This window comes from Gorilla gorilla, chromosome 7 (genome assembly GCF_029281585.2).
Source record: "Gorilla gorilla gorilla isolate KB3781 chromosome 7, NHGRI_mGorGor1-v2.1_pri, whole genome shotgun sequence".
Taxonomy (NCBI): domain Eukaryota; kingdom Metazoa; phylum Chordata; class Mammalia; order Primates; family Hominidae; genus Gorilla; species Gorilla gorilla.
In genome coordinates, this window is record NC_073231.2 from 103,443,435 (window position 1) to 103,467,472 (window position 24,038).

Sequence of the window (24,038 nt, forward strand, 5' to 3'; positions counted from 1 at the left end):
AATTTGTTTATATTTCACACATCTGTATGATTATATTTTTATATTTTTAAAACAAAACTAAAGGATAATTATAAAACAAAAAATCATAACACTCACCTCTGGGGGAGGGAGGAAATACGGTAGAGAAAAAAGAGACAGAAGGCTGGGCATGGTGGCTCATTCCTGTAATCCCAGCACTTTGGGAGGCCGAGGTGGGAGGATCACCTGAGGTCAGGAGTTCGAGACCAGCCTGAGCAACATGGTGAAACGGGCCTCTGCTAAAAATACCAGAATTAGCTAGGTATGGTGGTGATGCCTATAATCCCAGCTACTCAGGAGCCTGAGGCAGAAGAATCACTTGAACCCGGGAGGTGGAGGTTGCAGTGAGCCAAGATTGAGCACTGCACTCCAGTCTGGGTGACAGAGCAAGACTCTGTCAGAAAGAAAGAGAAAAGAGAAAGAGAGAAAGAAAGGAAGGAAGAAAGAAAGAGAGAGAAAGGAAGGAAGGAAGGTAGACTTTTTTTGTGTGTGTGTGTGAGACAGTCTTACTCTATAGCCCAGGCTGGAGTGCAGTGGTGCAATATTGGCTCATTGCAGCCTGTACCTCCCTGGGCTCAAGTGATCCTCCCACCTCAGCCTCTCGAGTAGCTGGGACCACAGGCTCACGCCACGATGCCTGGCTAATTTTTGTATTTTTTATAGGGAAGGGGTTTTGCCATAGTGCCAGGCTGGTCTGAAACTCCTGGGCTCAAGCAATCCACCCACCTCGGGCTCCCAAAGTGCTGGGATGACAGGTGTGTGCCACCATGCCTGGCTAGACTTCTTAAAATGTGCCTCATTGGGTAGATACAACTTTGAGATCATGTAATTATTTAAATAATTTATCATTAAATTATGAAAAAGCAATCCTCAAAATCAAAAAATAAAAGGAAACAAATGAACATGTATATCCAGTTGGTGGCATAACACCAAAGAGGAACCACTTTAAGTGACTTAAAACACAGTAATTTCACGGGCATTCTCAATGGGATATACTGTAAGGATAAAAAGAAATGTGAAAAAATAATTTTAAAAATCGTAAAATTATTTTAGAGTTTGTGATGTTGGTATCGGAGATTGATGTATAACTTGGGACAAAGCAAATGAGTAATTATATGATGTTCATTCTCTCATACCCAGAGTCACTGAGACCAGATTCTTGGCATGGGAGGAAGGAAATAAATGATAGAAGAGGTTAACTGAAAATCCTGTAGTCATGAATTTCAATATGGAGTACCAATATGAACAAATGCAGTATTTTATCTTCGAAACAAAACCAAAAATATTTCCTAGTTCCGTTTGATAAGAAGTCCTAGAAATAACAAAAAAGGTAGCAATGAGCACTCTAGTGCCCCAATTGTGACCTTAAATACTATTCCCACTAAAAGAAACAAGACTCTTTAGAAAGAACTAATTCTAGGGGCCAGACAAATACATGACCTTAGAACATCTTGTCATATCAGACAACGAAGGGGCTACCACAGACCACATGATCATGTCAAAAGGGCTCAGGTGCCAACCTAAAGAGACCCCCAGTGGCAAGAGATGAAACAATTCAAGCATAAATATGAATAATAATAGCAAGAGCTTGAAATCCATCCAATATGTTTACTTTATGAGTTTGCAAAGGCAGTAAAGCAAAATATAGCCTAATTGATCACTGTTGCAGGATACTAATGAGCCAGCTTATTATTTTGAAAGCCGATAAAGAGAAAGAATCAAGCATTTATCCTGCCTTCCTATACAAACTATGCCACTGTGTAACCAAATTGTATTCAGCTAGAAAATGAAGAATGAGTGACAGAATTAGAATGTCACCATTCTGCAATCCCTAATGAATTAATGGACCTAGGCATTAACCGTCAATGGCTGCTAGTATCACAGACAGACAATCGCACCTACGGATGGAAGGACTATATAACCTATGAAGTGGTCTCGCTGAAAACTCAAACTTGAAGCTGACAAAGCTTCAAGACCTAACTACCAGGTCACAAGAACCTTAGGAGACAAAGGAACATGCTACACACTATGGGGGTGCAATTAGCGAAATCCACATGACAATGTCATGACATGACAATCTTCGACAATTAAATTGCAAGGGGAAAAAACAAAGAAAGGGTAAGAACAATTATGGATTAAGCCAGACTTAGGACACACATCAACAATCACAATGTGTGGACATTAATTGCATCCTGAGTCAAACAAGTAAATCAGTTTTTTAAATTATGATCTTTGAGACAATTAGAAACTTGAACAGTGGCTTTAAAAAGAATTTTACCTCTCCCTCTCCCTCTCCCTCTCCATGGTCTCCCTCTCCCTCTCCACGGTCTCCCTCTGATGCCCAGCCGAGGCTGGACTGTACTGCTGCCATCTCGGCTCACTGCAACCTGCCTGCCTGATTCTCCTGCCTCAGCCTGCCGAGTGCCTGTGATTGCAGGCGCGCGCCGCCACGCCTGACTGGTTTTTGTATTTGTTGGTGGAGACGGGGTTTCGCCGTGTTGGCCGGGCTGGTCTCCAGCTCCTGACCGCGAGTGATCTGCCCGCCTCGGCCTCCCGAGGTGCCGGGATTGCAGACAGAGTCTCGCTCACTCAGTGCTCAATGTTGCCCAGGCTGGAGTGCAGTGGTGTGATCTCCGCTCGCTACAACCTCCACCTCCCAGCCGTCTGCCTTGGCTTCCCAAAGTGCCGAAATTGCAGCCTCTGCCCGGCCGCCACCCCATCTGGGAAGTGAGGAGCGTCTCTGCCTGGCCGCCCATCGTCTGGGATGTGAGGAGCCCCTCTGCCCGGCCGCCCAGTCTGGGAAGTGAGGAGCGCCTCTTCCCGGCCGCCATCCCGTCTAGGAAGTGAGGAGCGTCTCTGCCCGGCCGCCCATCGTCTCAGATGTGGGGAGCGCCTCTGCCCCGCCGCCCCGTCTGGGATGTGAGGAGCGCCTCTGCCCGGCCGGGACCCCATCTGGGAGGTGTACCCAACAGCTCATTGAGAATGGGCCATGATGACGATGGCGGTTTTGTCGAATAGAAAAGAGGGAAATGTGGGGAAAAGAAAGAGAGATCAGATTGTTACTGTGTCTGTGTAGAAAGAAGTAGACATGGGAGACTCCATTTTGTTCTGTACTAAGAAAAATTCTTCTGCCTTGGAAAAAAAAAAAGATTTTAATTTTTTTTCTTGAGACAGGATCTGTCTCTGTCGCCCAGGCCAAAGTGCAATGGCGAGACCTCAGCTTACGGCAACCTCCACATCCCAGACTCAAGTGATCCTCCCAACTCAGCCTCCCGAGTAGCTGGGAACACAGGTGCGCATCACCACTCCCGGCTAATTTTTTTTGTATTTTTGTTAGAGACAGGGTTTCATCATGTTGTCCAGGCTGGTCTCAAACTCCTGAGCTCAAGCAATCTGTCCACGTTGGCCTCCCAAAGTGCTGGGATTACAGGTGTGAGCCAGGGTGCCTGGCCTTTAGGAATTTTTATTAATGTTAATATGTGATAATGGCATTATGGTTATTTTACAACATGAGGCTTTTTTATCTTTCAAAAACATATACTAGGGCTGGGCGCAGTGGCTCACGCTTGTAATCCCAGCACTTTGGGAGGCCGAGGCGGGTGGATTGCTTGTGGTCAGGAGTTCGAGACCAGCCTGACCAACATAGTGAAACCCTGTCTCTACTAAAAGTACAAAAATTAGCCAGGCATGGTGGCAGGCACCTGTAATCTCAGCTACTCAGGAGGCTGAGGCAGGAGAATGGCTTGAAGCCAGGAGGCAGAGGTTGCAGTGAGCCAAGAGCGGCGCCATTGCACTCCAGCCTGGGTGACAGAGTGAGACTCCATCTGAAAAAAATAAATAAATTATATATATATATATATATATATATATATATACTGAAATATTTATGAGTAAAATTATATGAAATCTGAAATTTGCTTCAAATGGGTAAAGAGTGAGAAATAAGATGAAATAAGATGGTTCATGAACTAATAATCATTGAAGCTGGAAGACCAGTACATGGCAGTTTATTGTACTTTTCTCTTTACTTTTATATGCATTAGAAACGTCCCTTAATTTTTAAAAATCTATATTGCAGATTAAAAAACAGCTACAATTTATTGAACAATTAACGTAAATCATCATTTTTTTATCTTCACAACACAGTAGTACCTACTGTGAGGTAGGTACTATTACCATAATCTCCATTTTAGAGGTAAGGAAACTGAGGCTTGGAGAGGTTAATTAATGTATCAAAGATCATGTAGCAAAAGACTCAAATCCACATACTAAGTAACCATTGTCTCATAAGTGGGTTTTCTGGAGACTGCATAATGATGCCAAGCCATGTGTCTAGGTTTGCATGAAATGAGAACAGAAGGTGTCCTTAGGGACAGCTGGCATCTGGGTTTCAGCCATTCAAAAACTTTTGCTGGGCATGGTGGCTCACGCCTGTAATCCCAGCATTTTGGGAGGCCGAGGCGGGCAGATCACCTGAGGTCAGGAGTTCGTGACCAGCCTGACCAACATGGTGAAACCCTATTTCTACTAAAAATACAAAAAATATTAGCCGGGCATGGTGGTGCATGCCTTAATCCCAGCTACTCAGGAGGCTGACACAGGAGAATTGCTTGAGGCGGGGAGGTGGAGGTTGCAGTGAGCCAAGATCATGCCACTGCACTCCAGCCTGGGCAGTGGACAGAGCGAAACTCTGTCTCAAAACAATAAAAATTTTAAAAACTCTCCAAAATACATAACAAAAATAATTGGGAAAACAATAGCATGTCCAAGCCATGCCAAGGAAAATGTATCACTACTTCTATTCATAGTAAAAAGCCTATTTCAACACTTTACCAAAAAAAGTATTACTGAGCCTTTCAAGAAATGAAAAAGCAGGCAATATACTTGTAGACAGGCAAAAAGACATATGGTCCTCAAGGGAATATGAATTTGAATGGAAAAATTTGAACAATGGAGAACAGCCTGCCTCTTACATCCCCTGATGTATGAAGTTTGGTCCCTTTCCAATAGCAATCAGAAGCTTCTGGCAGTGGCCCAGCTGGCCTGCCTGTAAGACCATCTGGGAGAAAGGGAAGTGTCCACCACACACTGGTCGGGCTGACACCAGCACTGAACTGTTTGTTCATTTCTGCAGTACCTGCGGAGCTACTATATAAGGCTGGAGTAGTGACATCAACTTCTGACTAATCCAGAGGGATTCTATGCTATGTATGTTTCTAGATGTGACACATAGAAGCACCTGGCACAGAGAAGGGACTCACAAAGAGGACCTTGAAATAAGTGAGGAAATGTACATTGTGTCTGTCCTTCATGTTTAAGATCCTCAGACCCTCAGTCCAGCTTGATTCCCTTCTGTCCATAGCACCAGGAAAAATTATCCTTTTCCACTGTTCACAGGAATCTATCTCACCTAGCAAATAACTCAGGACAAATGTTTAAGAGGCCTTCTGCCCTCACTTATTCATTAATCTCCCCGTCAGCCAGATTCGCTGTTTCTTGATCCATACCTTCTCTAACACAGCTATATCCCATCCAGCGGTGTGCTGGTAAATGTTTAACAACCAGCTCTTAGGGCAGTGGCGTGGGAGAGAGACCCGATTGGTAGGTAGCACTTGCCAGTTTCAGTGGCATAAATACACTTTCATGAGGGCTGATTTCAAGCTACTAGTGTGACTTCATTAAATGCATATTTGAGAAGAGATGAACACAATAGACTCTCAAAACCCTACTTTAGCTCACCATTGATTTTCATCTTATCAATAGACAGTGGTTACCAGCATAACCTTGAAGTTGGACAAAGCTGAAATCTAGTCCCAACTCTACTGCTGTGTGATGCTGGGCAACTTGTTTAAAGTCTCCAAGCTTCCATTTCCTTATTCATAAACTGGAGATGATAATAGCAACCTTAGTTCATAAGTATTAAATGAGAGAAGGCATATCAAGTGCTTACCACAGTGGCTAGCACATAGTAGGTGCTTTAGAAATATTAGCTACTTCATGTTTGGAAGGCAGATTTTAAAAAAAGAGATATTAACTGCTATCATCATCATTATCATCATCATCATCATCATCATCTTTATTAACCCCTACCCTCTGAGGTCACCATTCAGCGCTTACTCAGATCCATAGATATCAGCTGCTCATCTGCATGGCTTGGTAGGGGTCACAGGCATCCATACTTCATCTGGTTTATTGTATAAATATTTGCATAAACATTAGCACCCAAAAACCCTGTTATAGTTTTGTTACTCAACTTTAAACTAGTAGGACATATGTCTGGAATATTTGCCACTGACCATGAATAAGACTAATTTACTTCCATAACAGGAAGAGAGAAACAGAGCCTGCCATTTGTTAAGTACCTACTTTGTGGCCCACAAGGTCTTGTGCTAGAGATTCTCCCTGTTATCTCAGGTAATCCTCACAACAACCAGGAGATATTAAATCTTCGTCTCATTTATATGGATGAGAAAACTAACGCTCAAAGAAATTAAGTCACTTGCCTGAGGTCACACAGCTAGTGATACAAACCCAGGACTCTTCTGGCTGATCCCAAAGCCACCCTGGCAGTGTGCCATGGCACTAACCTCATCAAGAATGCCCAAGTGGTGAGATGACAGGCTAAAGCAATTTAAGAATGCGCTGGCTGTCTGCCACACTGGCCTGTAGAGAAGGTCTTGGACAATTAAGTTCAGATTAAATTGAAGCATTTTTGACCATTATTCTGGTTAGGTTTGAGTTAGCCTGCATGTAACAGAAATTCAATTACAGTGTCTTAAGGAAAGATTTTTCCTATGTAACAAGAAGTCCAGAAGGAGGCTCCTTTCACTTTCTGATCATCCATTTTTTGTGTGTGGCTTTCTTCTTCATGGTCATAGAGAGCTACCCCATCTCCAGGTATTACATCGATGTTCCCGGCAGAAAGAAGGAAAAAGACACCTATTTCTAAATATGCTTTTTTTTCATAAGGGAAATCATCAATCTCCCAGAATTCTCATCTTGTGGATTTTGCTTATATCTCATGGTCTGGAACTAGGTCACAAAGCTGCTCCTAGTTGCAGGGGACCCAGGGAATTATGTCTCCTTAACTGGACATTCTAATTCTCTAAGCACAATTGGAACTCTGTCACAAAGGGAAATGGAGACCACATACAGGAAAAGCAAGCAACAGGGCCTACCCTTGCATAGATACTCAGAAAAGCCTGGAGTTTTTCAGGGTTCAAAGGAGCATAGAATCGTAGGATGAAAATGGAACTTTGTGATTATTGATCTAGTCCAATTTCTTGCCTAATGAAGGAATTACTTCTTCAACTTCTCTAACAATGATCACCCAGCTTCTGCTGAATACAGATAAAGTAGCAATGTCTGGATATTTGACTATTATATGCAGGAGAATAGGATTTAGGGACAAAGTGTTAGGGTCACATTTTTCTGTTGTGTCAGTGGAGGCAAGTCCACACATTTTGTCATGTGTCTCCTATGCATCTTTCAGATTTTTATCCTTACTCAATTCATTGCTAAAAAAAAAATTCCAAAAATTTTTTTAATTGTTTGTTCCATAAAACTATATTATTAATACTAACATTGATGTGTTTTTGGTTTTTTTTTCTGAGACAGGGCCTTGCTCTGTCACTCAGGCTGAAGTGCAGTGGTGCAATCACAGCTCACTGCAGCCTTCACCTCCCAGGCTCAAGCAATCCTCCCACATCAGCCTCCCCTGTAGCTGGGACTACAGGCATGTGCCACCACACCCAACTAATTTTCTTAATTTTTTGGAGATGGGGTCTCACTGTGTTGCCCAGGCTACTCTCAAACTCCTGGGCTCAAGCAATCCTCTCACCTCGGCCTCTCAAAGTGCTGGGATTATAGGTGTGAGCCACTGCACCAGGCTTATTATTGTTATTTTTAAATGAATCAATAAAAATATTTTTAAAAATTTCTCAGATTTAATTTCTATTGTAATAAATATCAATAGTTATAACCCATGTAAATAAAAGCTCTTTAGGATTCTCAACAATTTTTTAGGGTAATGGGGTCCTGATGCCTAAAATTTTGAGAACCACTAATCTAATTCAGAATCCAAAGGGGGATTTTGAGAACTAGTAATGCTGGCCTAAGACAGTAAATCTGCTCATTGGATAAGTGACTCTATAACATTAAAATAATAATAAGGATGGTGAAGGCCAGGAGCGGTGGCTCACACCTCTAATCTCAGCACTTTGGGAGGCTGAGGCAGTGGATCACTTGAGGTCAGGAGTTCGAGACCAGCCTGGCCAACATGGTGAAACCCCATCTCTACTATATAAAAATACAAGAATTAGCTAGGATTGGTGACAGCCACCTGTAATCCCAGCTACTTGGGAGGCTGAGGTGGGAGAATCATTTGAACCGGGAGGTAGAGGCTATAGTGAGCCGAGGCTGCAGTCGCGCCACTGCAAGCCTGGGCGACAGCACGAGACTCCATCTAAAAAAAAAGGAAAAAAAAGAATAAGAATGGTGAAAGGATGGTGAAGTAACCAAACCCACGCATTAATTTTGTGCTTAGTAATAAGTTTTATAAACACCAAGAATATCCTCATGAGTTTGCAAGTGAAGGTGTTTGGAATTGCTCAAGAGAAATTGACACATTATAGAAACTAACACCATCCTATGATTACTGAAATTTTCCCTTTTTTAACTTATTGCAGAATGTGTAACAGAATTTGGTTACATTTATAGACAGTACTTAAATATTTAATATATACTACATTTAGAAATCTATATATTAATTTAAATGCATTTAGATTCACAAGAGCTGTTTAAATGCTTACAAAGATTTTGCTTGCTTCAAACCTAACATTTGCACTATTTGAGATACCAGATATATAGTATTTTATCAATTCTAGACGCACATTTCTTCCTCATTTTAGCAAATGTGCAAAATGGATCTGGATATGTCTTACGATCAATATAAGATTGCATTGGTGGCATTTTCCCTTTCTGGTAGTACATAAAATAATGGTGCATCTTACAACTAATGGCAGTTTAGATTTGATGCTATAGTATGAAACTCGTAAAAGTAGTTTAAAATGTTTAAGAAAACTCAATAAACTACTTTTATTTAGGGAACTGTAATCTGTTAAATTTATAAATTAATGAAACATGGATTTTTTAATGAAAGCAATTTGTCTTAATTTTTACAAAAATATATAACATTTATTAATAAAATAACAAGTTGCAAATTTGACTAAGAGGCATAAGAAAAACAAAATTCTCCAATTTATAATTCTAATTAGTTGGACATTTATTAAATGTAAGCAAATATAGGCAGCCCTTTCCACGCATAATTTCACCCTCAGATAAAAACTCAAAAGATGTCATAGAATGGCATGCAGAATAGGGGTAACAATCTCCATTGAGAGTTCTTAGTACCAATGGGTTAAGAAACATATTATTGGCCGAGTGCCGTGGCTCATGCCTGTAATCCTAGCACTTCGGGAAGCTGAGGTGGGTGGATCACTTGAGGTCAGGAGTTCGAGCCCAGCCTGGCCAACATGGTGAAACCTCATCTCTACTAAAAATACAAAAATTAGCTGGGTGTGGTGGCGCACACTTGTAATCCCAGCTACCAGGGAGGCTGAGGTGGGAGGATCGCTTGAACCCAGGAGGTAGAGGTTGCAGTGAGCTGAGATCATGTCACTATACTCCAGCCTGGGCAACAGAGTGAGAATCCATCTCAAAAATAATAATAATAATAATAATAATAATAAATTAACTGTGTGTGGTAAGGCACGCCTGTAATCCCAGCTACTCAGGGGGCTGGGGCAGAAGGATCACTTAAGCCCAGAAGTTCAAGTGAGCTATGATTGTGCCATGCACTCCAGTCTGGGCAACAGAGCAAGCCCCTGTCTCTAAAAAAAAAATATATATATATATATATATATATATATTTGTCTGTATATGCCTGAATGCCTTAAATATTTTAGTAGCAAACAATTTACCTTTCTCAATGATAAATTTTGAAGTTAATCAATAGGTTAATTATGATTGGCCTTACACAAATTTTTAAACTTTTTTTCCATAACAAAAATGTTATATACAAGGAGTCCAACTGCCCTGGATAATATGTGGTGAGTTTAGAAAGGTTATCCTAGGAGAACACTCATTGTAAGCACTACAAAGACAGAAGAAAATCACCTTACTGAGGAAATTCTCTGACTGTAATGATATTACCTGTGAAAGCAAGAAGCAAGCCAATGAGAACACCTTGGTGTGAGCCCCTTGGCTTGCCCGTAGTTAATAATATTACTGGGGCCAGGTGCAGTGGCTCACACCTGTAATCCCAGCACTTTGTGAGGCTGAGGTGGGTGGATTGCTTGAGGTCAGGAGTTCGAGACCAGCCTGATCAACATGGTGAAATCCTGTCTCTACTAAAAATACAAAATTAGCCAGGCGTGGTGGTGCATGCCTGTAATCCCAGCTACTTGGGAGGCTGAGGCAGGAGAATCGCTTGAACCCAGGAGATGGAGGTTGCAGTGAGCCAAGATTGCGCCATTGCACTCCAGCCTGGGCAACAAGAGCCAAACTCTGTCTCAAATAATAATAATAATAATATTACCTGCCATTCAGGTGATCAAGCTTGAATCCTTCTCTGTTCTCATATCCAATCAACAACCAAACTTTGGTTATTTCTTTCACAGAGCTCGTCTCTACCCTTCCCATCCCATTCTCACAGCCACCATCACACAATCCAGCCTTTATTCCTTCCCATGAAATGCCTTCTAATTATGGAAACATTTAAAAATTCAAAATCTAAGTGTGACAGGCATTTCTCTCTTGATTATTACAAAATTTAATTTAAATAAAAGGTTTGTTTTGCTTTTTTAAGGCGGTATCTATTTTGTCTTCAGCAGCTCCCTAAATAACTAATACAGTACCTTTATGTGGAAATACTATCTTAAGAGTTCTGCAGTTCTCTTTGCAATGCCCAATCTTTGGTCTCCTGCTGGAATACCAGTCCTTCCAATGTCCATCCGCTGTCCCTTCTAAAGCGTCAGAGCAGACTCAGGCTGCCCTCACAGTTGCTCTCAGAATGACCAGCTCAGCCTCTCCAGCCAGGGTCAGAACACCCCAACAAGACCTGCACAGCCAATCAGCTGTTTCTTCTGGCTCCCTTTCAGTCCCAATCCTTAGTCTGTTTAAAGGACTGAAAGTTAAATCTGAGCCAAAGAAATAGCTAGAAGGTGACAACAGCTAAGTCCCCAAGGCTTTAAATAGAGTAAGACGTGTAAGGAGAAGCCTCCCTGGAGGCGCCTACCCGATGAAAGGGATCTCTCAGGAAAATCACTCTCTGTGCATCACTCATGCGTGCACTGGAGTCAAAGGCCAGGGCGCAGCCAATTTAAGAAAAGGATGGAGGCAGCAGTGTCTGGCTTTGCTAGGAGACAGATTGCTGTCGTTATAATGCACGAGAAACATTCCATTTGTTAAGCCAGAGAAAAAGACATTTCACACAAAAAATAAGAGGAATGTATCTATTGGTCAATTATTTCATCTTACTCCAAGAATTGCTGAATTTCAGATAAATGATTCTTCATCATAGAAGATATTAGTTGCCAAAGAGTCCTCTAAAGACAAGGCCAGGCAGGCCCTTAAATGTGTGAAATACAAATGTATAAAATGAAGTTAACAGGAGAGTGCACTCCCACCTAAAGACATTCAGATTTTAAGATATTTGAAAACATTGATCTGGTCATACAAAACCAAAACACAGCTGTATGCAAATCTGGCACACAGATGCTGGCTTTCCTCTCTGGCTCTCAGGTTAGGCAAAGAGATTATTAAAATAATCAAAGATCTGGAAATGTTTTTGTTTTTTTCTTAACTACATGGTTTAATTTTAGACAGCATGTGTTGACTCCCTGCTATGAAAGATGAAGTGATTACACTCTTAACAATTTCTCCTACCTACATTTTTCTCCATTTCTCTTCTCATTAATTATAATATATTTTACTTTGCCAGGTTATAAGCCATCACATCATGTTCTGTAATTTTGATACCCCTAGTTACTTAGTTTTTGTTCTATTTTAAAAAGTGTCTAATGCTCATTTCCAGTTCTTTTACCACTCCTACATTCTTGATTTTGATTCATTTCTTTGGCTGGATTTCAATGTCCAATGGTTTTGTTCATGAAAGGCTTACTTCTATATCTTTTATACACTAGATTCTAAGTACTACTTTCCCTCTGTCTTTTCATATTTGAGAAAGCTTGCTTGTTGACTTTATAACTGAACCGTTTTGTTGGACTACACTTTCTTTTAACAGGCTTAATTCACTTTATTTTACTTGTATAAAAACCTTATGTTGTAGCCACAGCTGGAGCCTGGGTCCTCTGCACGTAGACTCTGGCGTGGGTCTTGACAAGGTGGTCAGTGAATTCCTGATAGGGAGACTTGGTGAATACAGTCTCCTTCCAGAGGTCGGGGGTCAGGTAGCTGTAGGTCTTGGAGATGGCATCAAAGGTGGCCTTGGCGAAGTTGCCCAGGGTGGCATTGCAGCCCCCAGCTGAGGTGTGGCAGTCATGGATACCGGCCATCATCAGCAGCTTCTTAGCTACTGGGGTCGAGGCGATGCCAGCGCCCCGGGTGCAGGGATGAGGTGCACCAGCACAGAGCCGCAGCGGCCTGTCACCTTGCAAGGGACGGTGTGGGGCTTGCCGAACTTGTTTCCCCAGTAGCCTCTGCGCACGGGGACAATGGAGACGTTGGCCAGGATCATGGCCCCTCAGATGGCAGTGGCTACCTCCTCGGAGCACTTAACACCCAGACCGACGTGGCCACTGTAGTCCCCTGTGGCCACCAACGCCTTGAACCTGGTGCACTGGCCAGCAAGGGTCTGCTTCTGCACCAGCATAATCTTCAAAACCTCATGCTTGGGAGAGGCCCCCAGGAAAAAGTCAATCATCTCAGACTCCTCCATGGGCAGGGAGAAGAGATAGATCTCCTCCAGGGACTTGATCTTCATGTCTTTGACCAGGCTGGCACAGCTTGGTGATGGGCATCCATTCTTTGTCCTTGGCCTTGCCTCCACGAGCTCTGCGGCCTCAGACACTTCCGCCCCCGATCATGGCAGCAACCCCGGCCGGGGATGCCACTGCCGCAGCCTCCGCAGAAGACTCCGCGGTTCCCCATCCCAGGGCCCCTTCCTCTCTCCGCTGTCCCAGCGCCATCTACCATTTGGTGTTTTCTCGGAGAAGAAGTGGGCTACACTTTTTTGTCCTCAGAAGTGAGTGGATATTGCTCCATTCCCTTCTGTACCACAAGATTTTTCGTTAGATTTTTTTCATTCGATTTAGAGGCAGATGATTTAATCTGACTTTATTTTGCCACTTGCATTCAGAGATTTCTTTGCTTTTTATATTGTCAAATTTTATATACTTATATAACGTAAGGATGTAAAATACCTAGAGAACTATTACCAATACATAACTTTTTTAAAAGCAAAAAATCTCCATCCTGTTTATTGCTCTGAAATAAACGTTCCTCAGAACTGCTACTGTATGATAGTTAAAGAGCCAGCATAGACCTCAGCCCCCAAACTCCAGACCCTGACAGACCTGTATTTGAGATCCCAACTCTGCCACTCACTAGTTGTGGGATAACTGAGCAAGTTACCTAATGCTTAGTTACTTTTAATGGCAAAACCCAATTACTTTTGCACCAACCTAATATTAAAAAGGGGATGATAATAATACCTACCTCATCAGTTGTGAGGATTAAATGAAATAATGCACACTAAATGCTTGCCACAGTGCCTGGCATGGAACCCACCTATTTTCTAGGTTTTGCATGCTGCTTCCCCGCTCCGTGATGCAGGCCATGGAAAAGAAATTTTTTGAATTAAAGGAAATTTAAAGGTTATCTTATCCAAGCCTCTCACATCACAAAAGAAGAATTAAGATCATGAGAAATTGCATCAGATATATTATACCTACTCCTCAATACCCTGACACTGGAATTAGATTCTTGATCAATGGGCATGAACATTCTGATCCTTGTGAAGGAGCATTTCTCATTGTAAATTATTAACTAGGTATCCAATTTATTAAAAACACAACAAAATCATTTCAACAGGACCTGTGACAACAACCTGAGACCTCTGAATCTACGTCCAGTGTACTTTCCACTAATTGACAGCTTCACTTACATTATTAAAGGAACTATCTTCAATCCCATGAAGGATTACAAAAATATTTATATAAAGAAGTGTAAAATTTTAAAAATAAAGAAATAGGCCGGGCACAGTGGCTCTGTACTCTCAGCACTTTGGGAGGCCAAGGCAGGTGGATCACTTGAGGTCAGGAGTTTGAGACCAGCCTGGCCAACATGGTGAAACTCCATCTCTACTAAAAATACAAAAAGTAGCCAGGCATGGTAGCGTGTGCCTGTAGTCCCAGCTACTCAGGAGGCTGAGGCAAGAGAATCGTTTAAACCTGGGAGACAGAGGTTGCAGTGAGATGAGATCGTGCCACTGCACTCTAGCCTGGACAACAGAGCGAGACTCAGTCTCAAATAAATAAATAAATATATAAATAAATAAATAAATAAATAAATAGCCAGGTGCAGTGGCTCATTGCCTGTAATCCCAGCAGTTTGGGAGGCTGAGGTGGGAGGACTGCTTGAGCCTGGGAGGACTGCTTGGGCCTGGGAGTTCAAGACCAGCCTGGATAATATAGTGAGACCTTGTCTCTATTAAAAAAAAAAAAAAAAAAAAAAAAAAAAAAAAACCTTAAAAACAAAACTTAGCCAAGCGTGGTGGCACCCCGGCAGAAACACGCATAAGCCCAGCAGGCAGAGGTTGCAGTGAGCAGAGATCATGCCAATGTCCTCCCAGCCTGGGCAACAGAGCAAGCACCCTGCCTCAAAAATAAATAAATAAATAAATAATAAATAAATAAATAATTTTTTATAAAAAGAAATAAATGTTATTGGGGTTTTTTAAAACATGTTAAAGTTGATAAGGAGACATATCATTAAATATCTAAACTGTTCAAAAGATACAGGACTCTCACAGAGTTACACTAAGCTTGTGAAGGCTTAGCTACTAAAAAGAAGAAAAAGAAATACATATATATATAAAAAGATACACTAAGTAGCCGGGCGCAGTGGCTCACGCCTGTAATGCCAGCACTTTGGGAGGTGGAGGTGGGTGGATCACAAGGTCAGCAGATCGAGACCATCCTGGCTAACACAGTGAAATGCCGTCTCTACTAAAAATACAAAAAAATTAGCTGGGCGTGGTGGTGGGCGCCTGTACTCCCAGCTACTCCAGAGGCTGAGGCAGGAGAATGGCATGAACCCAGGAGGGGGAGCTTGCAGTGAGTGAGCCGAGATTGTGCCACTGCACTACAGCCTGGGGGACAGAGTAAGACTCTGTCTAAAAAAAATAAATAAATAAAAAACAAGAAGATACACTAAGCTAATGAAAGTCTTACCTTTGTCCATACCCACTGGTATAAAAGTTTTAATGCAAATTTATAATTCATCATAAGATATGCATTTAAAGGTCACAGTACTAAAAATGTAATGTTGTGATTAGCTCAAAAAAAGTAATGAATCCTTAGAGGAAAAAAATATTTAATATCTTAGACCACAGTGACTTGCACCATCCTAATAATGTACATTGCTTCCAACCCAAATGTTCTTAGCCTAAAAGGTGTTAGAGAAGGAGCAGCCTTGGGGAATACATTTCACTACATAAAGCTCCTGTGCCACTCCAGCTTCTTTGGTGCACTGCCACCAGGCACTCTCCTTCTTGCAACTCAACACCCAAACCCTGCCCTCCTCAGCTCACACCCTAAAAATGGCCCCTGGTCGTTCAGATTGTATTGTTGTTGATATTCTTTTCTCACTATTCCAGCCTGAAATATAGATGCCATTAATTCAAATTTTTCTTACTCCTAATGTGACAACCAGTTAATCAGATAAACAGGTCAGCTTTAAATGGTTAAGAGATAAAGGAAACTAAGGCCCGGCGCAGTGGCTCACCCCTGTAATCCCAACACTTTGGGACCTCAGGTGGATCACCTGAGGTCAGGAGTTCAAGGCCAGCCTGGCCAACATGGAGAAACCTGTCTCTACTAAAAATATAAAAATTAGCTGGGAGTGGTGGTGGGCACCTGTAATCCCAGCTACTCAGGAGGCTGGGGCAGGAGAATCACTTGAACCCAGGAGGCGGAGGTTGCAGTGAGCTGAGATTGCACCATTTGCACTCTAGCCTGGGCGACAAGAGCGAAACTTCATCTAAAAAAAAAAAAAGAGAGAGAGATAAAGGAGACTAGAGATAAAACATCCCACTCCCTTCCCCTCTCTGGAAATATATATGAGTAAGACTGAAGCTTTCAGAGATGGTGACTTCATCTTTATTGCTTAACCTAAAGAAATGCCTTCAGTGGTTAAAAAAAAAATTATTGCTACAGGAGCCAGAAGAAAGCCATGGCATCCCATACTTGTTAGAGGTAACTGAGGGCTATAGTAGACTACTACAATAAACATGAGCAGAGCATGGTGGCTCACATCTGTAACCCCAGCACTTTGAGAGGCCATGGTGGGAGGATCCCTTGAGGCCAGGAGTTCAAGACCATTCTGGGCAACATGGTGAGACCTTGTCTCTACAAAATTAAAAAATTAGCCAGGTATGGTGGCACACATCTGTGGTCCCAGCTATCAGGAGGCTGAGGTGGGAGGATTGCTTAAGCCTAGGAGGTTGAGGCTGCAGTGATCTGTGACAGCGCCACTGCACTCGAGCCTGGGTGACAAAGTGAGACCCTGTCTCAAAAAAAAAAAAAATGAATATAAAGAAATAGAATATGTCTGGGTGAAATTTGGAGTACTCCTCAAAGAAGCCCCAAACATATGGCTACTTAGTCCTGGTCTGTCATCAAACATCCGAAGCCACAGTGGCTCTAGTATTGCAGGAGATGGCCACCCGCAGGCACTCCCTTACCACCTGCTGAGGTTCTGCTGCTCCCAAATGGACCAGAGCAGAGAAGTATCATGTGACATCATTTCCTTGCTGTGCTAGGACCCCTGACATTTCTGATCATCCTTTTCTCTGGGCCACTTGGACCCAGGCTGGGACTCCACGCTTCTTGGCCCTTCACTTGCTCACAGTCTGCACTCTTCTTCCCCTTCCCAGTCAGGGGTGACAATGCTACAACTGAGCATTGGCCAGGAGATTGGAGAATGCTGCTTCCCTCCAGAGCAGCTCTGACTAAGGTGAGCATTGGCATTGCCTGACAGCAATGACTTGCCTGTGCTCAAAGTACTTTCTAAGGCTCAACAGAGATCCCCTATTTAGAAAGTATTGAAATCCACTACATTCTACACTTAACTTAAAAGCTGGCCACTCAAAGCCTCTAGCTTTCTCAGAAATGCTGATTCAACTGTAAAATTTCAGAACAACAAATAAGCCAGAAATTTCCATACAGATAGGCTGTTCATTACTTTCATATAAAGTTATGTGACTCTTAAGTGAATTCAAAGGCCAAATCTTCGAAAGTCAAGATCCATAAAATAAATAAAACAGTTATTACACTTCATCATTTACACTTAGTTTTTGACAATATATTTTCAGCATTTGCTGATGATGCATAAGGTTGCTTTTGTTTTCTTCTTCACAATTGAACATGCAGTCAAGCAGCTTAGTCCAACAAGCAGTAATTTGAGACTAAAGAGTCATAACTTTTGGCATGCCAAATTCATACTTCACATATTCCCTTAAGAAATAGAATTCATAGCCAGGCATGGTGGTGTGCACCTGTAGTCCCAGCTACTCAAGAGGCTGAGGTGGGAAGATGCCTTGAGCCCAAGAGGTTGAGGCTGCAGTGAGCCATGATCATGCCACTGCACTCCAGCCTGGGTGACAGAGGAAGACCCTGTCTCAAAAATAAAAATAAATAAAATAAATAAACAGAACCTGACTGGGTGTGGTGGCTCACACCTGTAATCCCAACACTTTGGGAGGTCGAGGCAGGAGGACTGCTTGAGGCCAGGGGTTCAAGAACCAGCCTGGGCAACAAAGCAAGACCTCGTCTCTACAAAAAAAAAAAAAAATCAATTAGCTGGGCCCACTGGCGAGTACCTATAGTCCCAGCTACCTGGGAGGCTGAGGCAAAAGGATCCTTTGAGCCCAGGAATTCGAGGTTGCAGTGAGTTATGATTGTACCACTGCACTCCAGTCTATGTGACAGAGTGAGACCCTGTCTCGAAAAGAAGAAAGAAGAAGAAGAGAAGGAAGAAGGAGGAGGAGGAGGAGAAGGAGGAGGAGGAGGAGGGGGAAGAGGAGAGCAGAACTGACATGCAACTTCTGGGTTATGCCCCTTAAATGGATAACATGTCTTTTTATTCTACTTTGCCTTCTCCCATCTTGCTGCCTGGAACTTGGACATGGCAACAAACCATCTAGGACCAAACAGATGAGGCTAATATTTTAGGGACACTTGAATGGCAGCATGGAAGAGCCAACATATCAGCACTATTTGAGAAAGGAATCAGACTATTAAATGAGAAATAAAATTCTTTTTTATTATTTTTAAAACTCTACCCCTGAGTGACATATTAGAGAAATAACATTCTATCCTGTTTAAATTTTTGTTGTCTCTGTTAAAACAGCTAAAACTTTATCATCCTAATTGAAATGTCTTGCAATTTCAATGTCACATTTAGAATTCATGTTTTTGTTACTAATTGCTATTTCATTTTCACTAATTGTTACAGAGTATTTAAGGCAAGGAGCAATAAAACATTCAAAGAATTATACAAATTTTTATACAAAGATAGTAACTTTACTAAAATTGATGGGCATTAACATGATGCAGTAGTTCAAAATGGTCATTATATCAGCTAATTATAAAAGTTCTAACCCAGTGAGCAAATCCTTTTCTCAAGGATTTGTGAGTAGGCAGCATTCATGCTGCAACCACCACCTCCCAGGTTCAAGCAATTCTCCTGCCTCAGCTTCCTTAGTAGCTAGGGCTACAGGTGCATGCCACCATTCCTGGTTATTTTTTGTATTTTTAGTAGAGAGGGGGTTTCACCATGTTGCCCAGGCTGGTCTCGAACCCCTGATCTCAAGTGATCTACCCGCCTCAGCCTCCCAAAGTGCTGGGATTACAGGCGTAAGACACCACACCTGGCCTTCAGTTTCAGTTTTAAAGTTAGCTAAGAATAGTCTGTTCATAGAGATATGTTCAAAAGAAATGTTCATAAGAGTTATATTCAAAAAGTTCAAGAAAACTGAAATTATTGTAATTATGAGCTCTTTCAGAAAGTAGATTGCCATTAGATGCAAATTTCCATTCATAAATAACTCAGCTAGAGAACTGAGAAAGTTAGTTTTGAGTCATTCTCTCAGGATTATAAATACAAGGAAGAAGTGAAGACAAGAGAAATAATCTTGAAATAAAGAGCACTAGTACCTAGAAGTTTCATGTCATTGTGATGCCCAACATGAGCATAATTTCTTTTTCTTTTTCTTTTTTTTCTTTTTTTTTTAGACAGAGTCTTGCTCTGTAGCCCAGGTTGGAGTGCAATGGTGCAGTCTCGGCTCACTGCAACTTCACCTTCTGTGTTCAAACAATTCTCCTGCCTCAGCCTCCCGAGTAGCTGGGACAACAGGTGCCCACTACCACGTCCAGCTAAACTTTTGTATTTTTAGTAGAGACAGGGTTTCGCTATGTTGGTCAGGCAGGTCTCAAACTCCTGACCTCAAGTGATCTGACCGCCTTGGCCTCCCAAGTGCTGGGATTACAGGCGTGAGCCACCACGCCCAGCCAATGACCATATTTCTATTTCTACTATAGCTACCACAAATAAAAGTAGTAGTATTACTAGGAGAGGTGGGCGCAGTGTAATCTCACCACTTTGTAATACCTGTAATCTCAACACTTTGGGAGGCTGAGGTGGGAGGACTGGTTGAGCCAAGGAGTTCGAGACCAGCCTGGGAAACATAGGGAGACCTGGTCTCTACAAAAATAAAAAATATTAGTCAGGCGTCATGCCATGCACCTGTGGTCCCAGCTACTTGGGCGGCTGAGATAGGAGGATCACTTGGGCCTGGGAGGTTGAGGCTGCTGTGAGCCATGATTGCACCACTGCACTCCAGCCTGGGTGACAGAAGGAGGCCCTCTCTCAAAAACAAAATAATAATAATAAAAAAGAAAAATAAAAAAAGAAATGTGTATTTCTAGCCCTTATAATTTTCTTTGTTGTCGTTGCTTTGAGACAGGATTTTACTCGATCGCTCTATCAGGCTGGAGTGCAGTGGCGCCATCACAGCTCACTGCAGCCTCGACCTCCACAGGCTCAAGTGATCCTCCCATATCAGCCTCCCAAGTAGCAGGGACTACAGGCATGCACCACCTTATCCAGCTAATTTTTTTTTTATTTTGTAGAGACAGGGTTTCACCCTGTTGTCCAGGCTGATCTTGAACTCCTGAGCTCAAGTCATCTGCCCACCTCAGCCTCCCAAAGTGCTGGGATTACAAGTGTGAGCCACCTTTCCCAGCCTAGTGCTTATAATTCTCTTTGGGCTACCAAAGTAGGGTAAGAGTGGTAAGAATACAGGGTCCCTGAATGTTGCTGGAGGGGAGAGAAATCACATCTTAGAGAACATTCAGGGAACATCTGGGAGAAGCTATGAGAACATTCAGTTTTACAAATCATGAATAAGTCCTAAATTAATGACAGTAATCTCATTTCAAAGTGAGGATTAGTAGTAATGAACTAACTTTTCTCAGTTTCTCTATTTTCACTAATAGGACCGTGATCACCAGGTCACTTAGTCACAGAGCATTACACACCCATAGATTCTTCCCTCCACTTTATCCCACTTCTGTCACTACTTATTGCCATTCATTGTCAGCCTTTCTCTTCATTCCCACCACCATTGAATGAATTTAGGTACTTGGGGTACTTCACATCTCAGATCACTGAGATAGCCTTCTTTGCACCCACTTTCCAATACCACATTCACTAATTCATTCATTCAATACATATTTACATGAATAGGCACTGCAGTAAGTGCTGTGAGTACCATATTATACAAGTCAGACACCCTTCCTGCCCCAGTGGAGCATATGTTCTAGCAAGAGATGCTGGCAAACTAGTTTTATTACATACTTGTCCTCAGAGACTATAGAATAGTCCTGGATCTTATCCTATGTTATTAACTGCAGTGTATCCTCCCACTCACAAATTCATATTTTGAAGTCCTAACCCCTCAACGTGACTATATTTAGAGATACAGTCTTTAAGCTTAAATGAGTTCATAAGGGTGGGTCCCTAATCTGACACCACTGATGTCCTCACAGGAAGAGGAAGAGACCCCAGGGACCTCTCTGTCTCTCTTTCTCTCCAAGGACACACAAAGGAAAGGCCATGTGAGGACATGGCAAGAAGGCAGCCATCTGCAAGCCAAGGAGAGAGGCCAGGAGAAACTAATCCTGGAGGCATCTTGATCTTGGACTTCCAGCTTCCAGAACTGTGAGAAAATCAATGTCTGCTGTTTAAACCACCCAGTCTGTGGTATTCTGTTATGGCAGCCTGAATTAATACATCCTGTTACTCTTGTTCACACCAGACTTAAGCACTATTCTCTATTACCATCCCTCAGCTCCTGTTAAGTAAAATTCTCCAAAGGCAGGCTTTTCCTTCTTCTTTCTTCTTCCCCTTCTTCTCCTTCTCCTTCTTCCTCTTCTTTTTTCCTTTTTTTTTTTTTTTTTTTTTTGAGACAGCGTCTGGCTCTGTCACCCAGCTGGAGTGCAGTGGCACAATCTTGGCTCACTGCTGCCTTGACCTCCCAGACTAAAGCAATTCTACCACCTCAGCTTCCCAAGTAAGCTGGGACCACAGGTGCACAACACTACCACGCCCGACTTTTTTATTTTTTGTAGAGGCGGGGTTTCGCCCATGTTGCCTAGGCTGGTCCCAAACTCCTGGGCTTAAATGATCCTCCCGCCTCAGCCTCCCAAATATGCTGGGATTCCAGGCATGAGCCACTGTATCAGCCTTTTTTTTTTTTTCTTTTGAGACAGGGCCTCACTCCACAGCCCAAGCTGGAGTGCAGTGGTGCGATCTCAGCTCACTGCATCCTTGATTTCCCAGGGGCTCAGGTGATCCTCCCACCTCTGCCTCCCCAGTAGCTAGGACTACAGGTGCACACCACCACACCTGGCTAATTTTTTGTATTTTTTGTAAAGACAGAGTCTCCCCATGTTGCCCAGGCTAGTCTCGAACTCCCGGGTTCAAGTGATCCGCCCTCCTTGGCCTCCCAAAGTGTTGGGATTACAGGTGTAAACCACCATATCCGGTCAATAGGGAGTGTTCTTATTTTAGTTGTAGACAAAGTACACACTACCTGCACTTTGGGAAGCCAAGGAAGGAGAACTGCTCGAGGCCAGGAGTTTGAGACCAGCCTGGGAAACACAGCAAGACTTCGTCTCTACAAAAAATTTTAAAAACTAGCCAGTCCTGGTGGTGCGCACCTATAGTCCCAGCTACTCAGGAGGCTACAGCAGAAGGATACTGGAGCTCAGGAGGTCAAGTCTGCAGTGAGCTGTGATGGCACCATTGCACTCCAGCCTAGGTAAGACCCAGAGTGAGACCCCATCTCTAAAAAAATAGAAAAAGGAAGGAAATGTGAAGTATAAAGGCCATGGTCCATAGCAATTCTGAAATGCAACTCAGCAAATATTGGAAGTTCTTTGATTAGGTTTCAATGTATGGAAATAATTTTCTGTGGATCTTGGCTCCACCCTCTATGCTCCTGGTTCTGCCTTCTGAGTCTCCCTTCCTTTTTCATGAAAGGTGTAAAGTTTGATGCTCAGTGGTTTTCTTATGCTGCTTCCTGCTAATAGAATTTTGGAAGTTCAATGACTTCTTTTCATTTGCTACTCTTTCTGTCCCTTTCAGTCCAAACTGGCAGTGTTTTTGGTGATACAATTTTCTTAAAAACTTTGTAGGCCTTCTGTGAATTTCATTGGCATTCACTCCATTGGATAAAAGCCACATCCAAAAATCTCATCTAGGTAAGATCTTTTTCTATCTTGGGCTCCTGTTGATTTTGCTGAGAACAATGTCCTTAAACTTCCTAGAAGACCTGTGGTTTCACTGAAAAGGTCCTTGAGGCACACTCTTAGTCTCTTTCAAGGGCCTTTTATGTAACTGAATACTGATTCGTTCATCTTTCTGAGATTTTAACAAAAGGCTACATAGTCACACCTCCAACATTTCCTCTGCCATTCATTTTTCTTTTTTTTCCTTTTCTTTTCTTTTTTTTTTTTTCAGGGTCTCACTCTGTTGCCCAGGCTGGAGGGCAGTGGTGAAATCATAGCTCATCATAGTAATCTCAAACTCCTGGGCTCAAGAGATCCTCCTGCCTTAGCGTCCCAAGTAACTGGGATTACAGATGCTCACTACCATACCCAGCTAATTTTTATTTTTTGTAGAGATGGAGTCTTGCTATGTTGCTCAGGCTAGTCTCAAACTTCTGGGCTCAAGCAATCCTCCCACCTCAGCCTCCCAAAATGCTGGGATTACAGGCATGAGTCACCATGGCCAGCCTCTCTGCCACTTTTCTTGACAGTGCTTGGAAGCCATTTCTTGTTCTAGCATATTCTCCACTCTGAAGAGACTGAGTATTTTCAAAATCATCAAGTCCTAACTCCTTTTGTTTCATAGTTCTCTCCATTTATTTGTCTCCTCTCATATTTTGCTATAAATATTAAGAAGAAATCCAGTGGGGCCTTCAACACTTTGCTTTGAAATATCCATTCCTACAAAAGCAAACCCAGGACTCACATGTTCTGCTTTCCACATAATTGCGGGAGACATTTGACTACATTTCCTGCCATTACATAACAAAGATATATACCTTCCTCCAGTTTCTAAAAACATGCTCCTCATTTCCTTTTGAACTTGGGAGTGTTTCTAAAGTCCATAAAGTCCTTTAAAGTCTTTAAAGTTTCTACTAACAGTATGTT

General features: G+C 42.4%; 1 pseudogene; it reads right to left on the minus strand.

Moving 5' to 3' along the window:
* Positions 1-12,356: 12,356 nt before the first annotated feature.
* On the minus strand, positions 12,357-13,094 carry LOC101140051 (small ribosomal subunit protein uS5-like; annotated as a pseudogene).
* Positions 13,095-24,038: the final 10,944 nt, after the last annotated feature.